The sequence below is a fragment of the Coenobita brevimanus genome, chromosome 18 (assembly GCF_032717465.1).
Source record: "Coenobita brevimanus isolate Jiangsu-jjx chromosome 18, ASM3271746v2, whole genome shotgun sequence".
Lineage (NCBI taxonomy): Eukaryota > Metazoa > Arthropoda > Malacostraca > Decapoda > Coenobitidae > Coenobita > Coenobita brevimanus.
This window is the reverse complement of record NC_136971.1, coordinates 33,909,620-33,917,737: the sequence shown is the minus strand read 5'-3', so window position 1 is coordinate 33,917,737 and position 8,118 is coordinate 33,909,620. Positions and strand designations below refer to the sequence as shown.

Below are 8,118 nucleotides of genomic sequence, written 5' to 3'. Positions count from 1 at the left end.
AAAAGTGGATGTATGTGGAATGACTGAAACAAAATGGAGAGGTGAATGTGTGAGAGAATGGGAGTATGGATGGGGTATATGTGCAGGATTTTGTGAGAATGAGAGGGCAAAGGAAGGAGTATGTATAGTTGTGAGTAAAAGATGCAAGAAGAGCATAAGACAGTATGGATCAGTTGGGTCAAGGATTGTGTGGGTAAAGTTAAAAGTTGGAATACAAATGTGGGCGATTGTGTGTGTGTATGCACCAACGCAAGATTGTGCTAGCAGAGTGAGAGAAGAGTTCTGGACAAATGTAGAAGTGTGCATGGAAAAGTTTGGAAGGAATGAGAGAGTGTTTTTGATCGGTGATATGAATGGTAAAGTTGGGAATGTGAAGGTGGATGGAATAGTTGGTGAGTGGGGTGTGCCTGCTGAGACAGATGAGAATGGCAGTGCGTTAGTGGACATTTGTGCTGGGAGGGGGTTGGTGATACCCAATACCCTCTTCAGGCATAAAATGATCCACAGGTATACATGACAAGTGATGAGAAGGGTGGGTGGTGAACTGAATGAAAGGAAGGCAATGATTGATTATGTGTGTGTGGATGAAAAGATGCGAAGATGTGTAACGGATGTAAGAGCTTATAGAGGTTGGGGGAGTGGACTTTCTGACCACTACTTGGTGGTGGCCAGAATTAGGATACAAGTAAGATGGAGGAATAGAAGAAGGGAAAGACCAGAGGAAGGAGTAGTTGCAAGGAGAGTGGAAAGGTTACAAGAGGATGAGAAAAAGGCAGAGTATAAGAGAGAAGTAGAGGAACGATTGGGCAAATATGAATTGGAGTAGATGGAGGAGGGGGAAGGTGTGTGCAGGATGTTTACAGAAGAAATATGTGCAGCATGTGATGTGGTGTGTGAGAGGAAGAGAAGACGGAGGAGGGGTGCAAGGAACAGTGTGGTGGACTGAAGTGGTGAGACAGGTTGTGGCACAAAAGAAGAAAGCATACAATGAATGGATGAGAAATAGGGGCGTGGAAGAAGCTGAGAGGCGGAAGAGAGAGATATATGTAGAAATAGAGAGGTGAAAAGATTAGTAAGAGAGAGTAAGAAGAGAGTGGATGAGGAATTTGGAAGGAATTTGAGTGTAAAGTGGAGGGACTGTAAGAAAATGTTCTGGAAAGAGGTGAAGAGAGTAAGACAGGGTGGAAGTGAGGTTAGCAGGGAAGTGAAAGATAAAAATGGTAGATTACTAGTGGAGAAGGGAGAAAAAGTGAGCAGATGGAGAGAACACTTTAAGGAATTTTTGAGCAAACAGGATGGAAGTAATGCGAGTATAAGTGGCTGGGGAATGGCTGGGAGAAGGGGGGAGGTGAGAAGACAGGAAGAAATCAGTAGGATAGAAGTTGTGGAAGCAATGAAGAAAGTTAAATTGGGGAAAGCCCCAGGAATTGATGGAGTGTGTGGTGAAATGCTGAAGCATGGAGGAGAGATAGTAGTAGAATGGATGTGGAAGATGTGCAGATTGGCCTGGGAGGAAGGTAGAGTCCCGGAGGATCGGAAGTCAGGTATAATTATTCCCTTGTACAAAGGAAAAGGGGAAAAAGAAGTGTGTGGTAATCATAGGGGCATTTGTCTTCTTAGTATAATAGGAAAAGTGTATGGTAGGATACTTACTGACAAGAGTTAGAGAAAGAACAGAGGAATTAGTTGGAGAAGAACAGGGAGGCTTTAGGAAGGGAAGAGGTTGTGTAGATCAGATATTCTTTCTTAGATCTTTAGTGGAAAAGTTTCTAGAGAAGGGAAAGAAGTTGTATGCGGCTTTCATGGATTTGGAGAAAGCATATGACAGAGTGGGTAGACAAGGATTGTGGAAAGTATTAAGAATATATGGAGTGGATGGGAAGATGTTGAATGCTGTGAAGAGCATGTATGATGGTGCTAAGGCTGCAGTGCGTGTGAATGGTGAACTAAGTGAATTTTTCTCTTTGGAGGTTGGGTTGAAACAAGGATGTGTCATGTCTCCATGGTTGTTCAGTCTCTACATGGATGGGGTAATAAAAGAGGTACAAGGTAGGGTACTGGATGTTGGAGTGGCCCTGGTGAGAGAGGATAGTGTTTGGAAACTCCCTGTACTGTTGTTTGCGGATGATATTGTATTGTTGAGTGAAGACGAAGGGGAGCTGCAAGGCTTGGTGGATGAGTTTGGGAGAGTGTGTAAGAAACGGAATCTAGAGGTGAATGTAGGGAAGAGTAAAGTGATGGTCTTTGAGAGAGGTGAAGTCAGTGAATGTACAGTGAGGTTGGATGGTGAGGAATTGGAAAATGTGAGTACGTTTAAGTACTTAGGTAGTGTGATGAGTAAGGATGGAGGTTTGGAGGGTGAAGTGCTTGAAAGGGTACAGCAGGGAAGAAAGGTTGCTGGTTCTTTGAAAGCAGTGATAAGAAACAGGGAAGTGAGCATGGAAGTGAAAAAGTTACTACATGACAGTACTGTGATACCAACTCTAACGTATGGAAGTGAAGCTTGGACGTTGTTGGAAGGACACATGTCAAGAGTGAGAGCAGTGGAAACGAGTTATTTAAGAGGAGCCTGTGGAGTCACATGGAGAGACAGGCTGACGAATAAGGATATAAAGGAGCGTTGTGGTGTGGATGTGGATGTGATAGGAAGCGTTATGAGGAACACACTGAGGTGGTTTGGCCATGTGGAGAGGATGGAGGGTGAAAGACTGACGAAGAGAGTGTATGTGAGTGAGGTGGAGAGGGGAAGAGGGAGGGGGAGGCCGAGGATGAGATGGAGGGATGGGGTGGAGAGGTATATGAGAGAGGGGGGGGGTGAATTGGGAACAGGGCAGTGAAATGGCGGGGGACAGGCCGACGTGGTGGCGATTTGTTTGTGGCCACCCCAAACGGGATTGAGGCGTCTGGCAATAGATAGATAGAGATTAGTATTATATTCCCCAAAAGGCATTAAAGTATGTCATATTTTAAGACAAATGCATCTTTGTTAGCTGTCAGTGTGAATTTGATATATTTCCTAAATCGTAAGCACATGCTGGCTGATTGTCACAAACTAATTTAAGCAAAAACCAGACCTAGATCTTTTCAGGTCAATCATTAGCGTCTGGTGTGTGTGTGTGTGTGTGTGTGTGTGTGTGTGTGTGTGTGTGTGTGTGTGTGTGTGTGTGTGTGTGTGTGTGTGTGTGTGTGTGTGTGTGTGTGTTGTGCAGTGTATAATACTGGGTCTCTCGCTGTCTAACTCTCTCAATTAAGCTCACAGAGACTTATAAGCAGGCTTAGGATAATCATGCATTTGCATATGTTCATATGCAAATGCATACTCTACCCAATTATGAGCGTAAGTGCATATTCCTACTTTTTTGTTTATTTATACGGCATTTTGTTTGAAATTTCCCGGGTATTACAACATCCTCAACCTGTAATAATAAAGCCATAATATCCATCATATCATAGTGAATTATATACTGCTTAATTGGCTGCGTTTGGGAAGGCGGTGACTTGATGGTCAGTAGACAGCAGCTGAATGAGATGGATTCCTGTATCATCACTTGACTCACCAGAGACGCATGCATGGCCCTGTGACTAATATATATATATATATATATATATATATATATATATATATATATGTCGTCAGTAACTTCTGTCCGCTGCGTCCTCTTTCACCAGGCCTAACTGTCTCATTTCTTTCTCATATCCATCTCTCCACCTAATCCTTTGTCTTCCCCTCGTTCTCCCTTCCACCTGACTCCTCCATTCAGCAATATTCTCCTCAACTGTAAGTTGTATGAGACAATAAATATGTGATATTATCTCTTAGTGTGTGTGGAAGGAATGGGCGGAGAGGAGAACTGCCTGCCAAAATTAAATGCGTTTGGGTGAGTGTGTGTAATTCACCGGGTCGGTCAGGATAACGTGATTGGCGTCATTTTCAGCTCATTACCCTCCAGGAAAAGAACTGAGAGCTCATATAGTCCGATCTAGGGCAAGGCTGTGACCTTCACACACGCACACAACCATTCCCTCCCTCAAGAGGAACAGTAACCTCCAACTTCGTTAGTGAAACTTTTCACACTCGATCCGGCGCGATCCCCCGTCCTACTAGATGGCAGGCGAAAGCATTACCACTACGCCAGTTGTGTGTGTGTGTGTGTGTGTGTGTGTGTGTGTGTGTGTGTGTGTGTGTGTGTTTGGAGGCTGGTTAGAACAACAGTGTAGACGGGGCGACCGCTACTGCTAACACTTTGTAGATATTGCATTGCGAAAATTTCGCAAAACTTTATGTGCATGCACAATTTGTAGCAATGCAAGTCTTACATAGTGCTGGTAATTTTGTGTGTGTCGTTTGTATTTTGTCAAATATATCACCGTCTTTAATAGCGACATTATGTCCGTATTCATTTTACGTGACAACTGAAAAATAGACTGATTGTATCTTATTCCTGCCAACCGAAAGGTTACCAGTGTGACTGTATGTAAGGTAATCTACTATGTGTGTCTGAGAGAGAGAGAGAGAGAGAGAGAGGATGCACGATTAATACTCATATAATCACACACGTATGCACATAAGCATAAAGTTATATAGGTCTATTAAGATATGAGGGATTGGCCCTAAGAAAGTGTTGACTGGATGAGAGGACGGAATGACGGGGGCGAAGGATAAGGTTACGTATTGGCGATACCTTTTTGCTTTGGTACCGATCTTGCTCCATCAAATATTACTATAAACCTTCATTAGCAGCTTGTTGCCACTACCTTTTATTATTAATAGAAAAATCGTATTGGAATGATTATCTACGCAGAATTTGGTGTCAATTAATGGTTACTTAACCTCTCCCTAACACTCACCCACCCCCACCACCACCCCTCTCCCCCATCACTCACCTTCCCCGCAACTCCCACCCCGTTTCACCTCCAGGACGGACACATGTGGCGGGAAACGCCGCGTTTCGATGTATGCGTGGAACCTCATTGGCTAGTGTGGCTTGTGATGCTAGACAATGAGAAGAGCGATCGCCCGTTGCCATGGCGACCCCAGCAGGCAGTCCACGTGGAGTTGACATTTGAATGCGTGAGTGATTCTGAGCAGTTAAGTGCGGGAAGATGACAGATATGGAGGGTGACCGTTTTGACACCGAATTATTCATTAATGAGATTGAAAAACAGGTGGCTTTACAATGAGTGACAAGCCAAATTGTTTCCTGTAAGCCAAGAAACCAATTACAATGCTGGGTGGTAACCATATAACCAAACCATACGTGCTCCCTACGTGTCAAGTGGGTTGGTGGAAGGTTAGTGCCCCTCCCTGTAAAACAAATAACTCAGAGTCAAATGGCCACCCCGTACGGGATTGTGGCGTCTGGCAATAGATAGATAGGTTGAAAAACGTCCAGCCATTTGGGACATGAAATCATCAGAGTACAAAGACCGAGGCGTAAAGAAAAGGTGTTGGGAGGAACTAGTGGAAATTTTCCGTAATTCTGGAAATACTCAGGGGAAAAAAAAAAACTGGGTGAGTGAACTGAAAACTATATTTTTTTCTATCTCAACAGACTCAGGAAAAAACAATGTGGGTGAGTGAACTGAACAACGCTTTATTTTTTTCTGCCTCAACAATCTCCACACTAGAGCATCTTATCCTGCCATTCGACTCTATCTTCATTAATAAAGTAATCTGCATATTTATCTCTAGCAGAGATAGCAGACATGCTTCCCCTTGGTACATTTCCTTCAAGTAGGCCTACCAATGGTGCTTCAAAAAGTGTATCATCAAACCTATAACCATCTTGTGTTCTTACATAATTATGCAATACGCAACATACCTTTATTATGTTTTCAGCAAAATTAATATTAATATTGAGAGGAGTATGGCAAAATTAATGTTAACATTGAGAGGCCTATGGAGAATACGCCACTTATTAGCCAGTATACCAAAGTTACATTCAATATACCGACGTGCTCTTGACAATCTGTAATTGAAAACTTTTTTCTTGTATGTTAGATGTCTTCCACTGAAGGGTCTCATAACGTTTTCCATATTTCCAAATGCCTCATCACCAACAGTTATATGAGGTAAACATGTTGTGTCGGTATAGAAATAGGTTTTGCATCTGGTATATCCGGTGTATTTTCCACAAGCTTTTTGTACAGCAAGGAATTATGGAAAACTGCTGAATCATTGCTCTTTCCATATGCACCAATATCCACATAAATAAATGAATAATTGACATCACATATAGCCAGCAGCACAGTTGAAAAGTTCTTATAATTATAATAAAGAGATCCTGTATTTGCAGGTTGTAATAATCTTATGTGTTTCCCATCGATTGCACCTATGCAATTAGGAAAATTTGCATATTTCTCAATTCCCTTTGCGACTTCCTCCTACATCTGTTTCGTCATTCCTGGCATGTACATCGTCTTCAGTCTTCTCCATGTTACTGCACACACTTGCTGCAATATGCTTGAGATAGTTGATTTCCCGAGCCGGTATCCATAATGCAAATCAGCAATGGAATAACCCGTGGCCAAGTACCTAAAAATAACGAATAACAGTTTTCAGAAATTTAGTAGTTTAAACATTTTGAAATTGCTTGATATTTTGTTATAAATTACGTCACTAATAGGCCTATTTTTTTAACGCAGATTCCAAATAGGCACACGTACACTCACGCACACAGACACACACATACAAATGTGGTTACGAATATTTTTACCTTCTCGTACAAGTTCCAGATTGACATATTTTTCTTATTTAATTGATATTTTTATTATATTTTCAGGTTTGTGTTCGCAAAAGAAGTGGAAAAATTTAAGAGATAAATACGCAAAGGCGTTAAAGAAACTAAAGACTTCCATCGGGATCAAAGGCAAGCAATAACACCTACACCTATTTCAGAAGGCTGCAGCTTCTAGAAAGTTCTGTGTCCAGCAAGGAAACGACTAGTAACCTTGAAAAGGCTACAGCAGTAGAAGCAGAAACATTGTATGAAGAATTAGGGTGACAGTAGAACGCAATGGGATGGGAAACACATCAGCAAGGAAGAAACTGAAGTTAAATCCAGCTGATCAGCATTTTGCTGATATTTTGAAAAATAGTTTATTGGCCAGACGAAAGGAAGAAGAGGAACGGAATGATGATGACAAACTCTTCTGTTTATCACTCTGCAAAGAACTGAAAAAGGTGCCTGAAAACAGCCGGTTAAAGGTCAAAATTGAAATATTAAATGTAATTCAGCGTGCACAGACATTGCAAACATTCCACTCCATGCAGCCAGTCCACCATCCACACTCATACAGTCAACCATGTGAAAATTACTCAGGATACACTAGTCAAACACAATCACCACATTTACGAGTCCATTCAACAACTCCAACACTGGTTGCTACAAGCTCAGGTTCTGGAACACAACCAGTCCACCATAGACACTCAAACAAGCAACTATATGCAACTATCTCAGGATATAATAGTCACACACCGACACAACCTTCACTATTCCATCCAACAACTCCTTCACCAGGAGCTGCAAGCCCAGTTTCTGATACACAATCTGATTATTTTAATATGTTTGAGTAATAGTTTAGTGACAGGTGAATGACAGGCTTGACAAGTGAGTGACAGGTGTGACAGGTGAATGGCACGTTTGACAGGTGTGTGACAGGTGAATGGCATGTTTGACAGGTGTGTGACAGGTGAATGGCAGATTTGAAAGGTGAATGCAGGTTTGAAAGGTGAATGGCAGGTGACAGGTGAATGGCAGGTTTGAAAGGTGAATGGCAGGTTTGAAAGGTGAATGGCAGGTTTGAAAGGTGAATGGCAGGTTTGAAAGGTCAATGGCGTGACAGGTGTGGATTTGATTTGAACAACAATGGAATGATTCACAATTATGTGTACAACAATAAAGGACTCACCTTAATGTTATAACAAGTTTTTCTTCTGGGCTAACAAAATCCTTCATCATGGTGTTTGTTAAAAAAATGTATTCTTGCAAGCAAATCATCGAACGATTTTATCGACATTCAAAATGTTGTAAACATGCCATGGGTTAGTCTATCATGTAAAACTGAGTGAACCCAATGTCGTCTCTGTCGCTGCTTGCATCGCTTCCAGCGGCAATA

The 8,118-nt window shown here is 42.0% G+C and overlaps 1 pseudogene; it reads left to right on the top strand.

Annotated features, from left to right (window-relative positions):
* The first annotated feature begins 5,103 nt into the window (after positions 1-5,103).
* On the top strand, positions 5,104-7,576 carry LOC145391465 (uncharacterized; annotated as a pseudogene).
* The last annotated feature ends 542 nt before the right edge of the window (positions 7,577-8,118 follow it).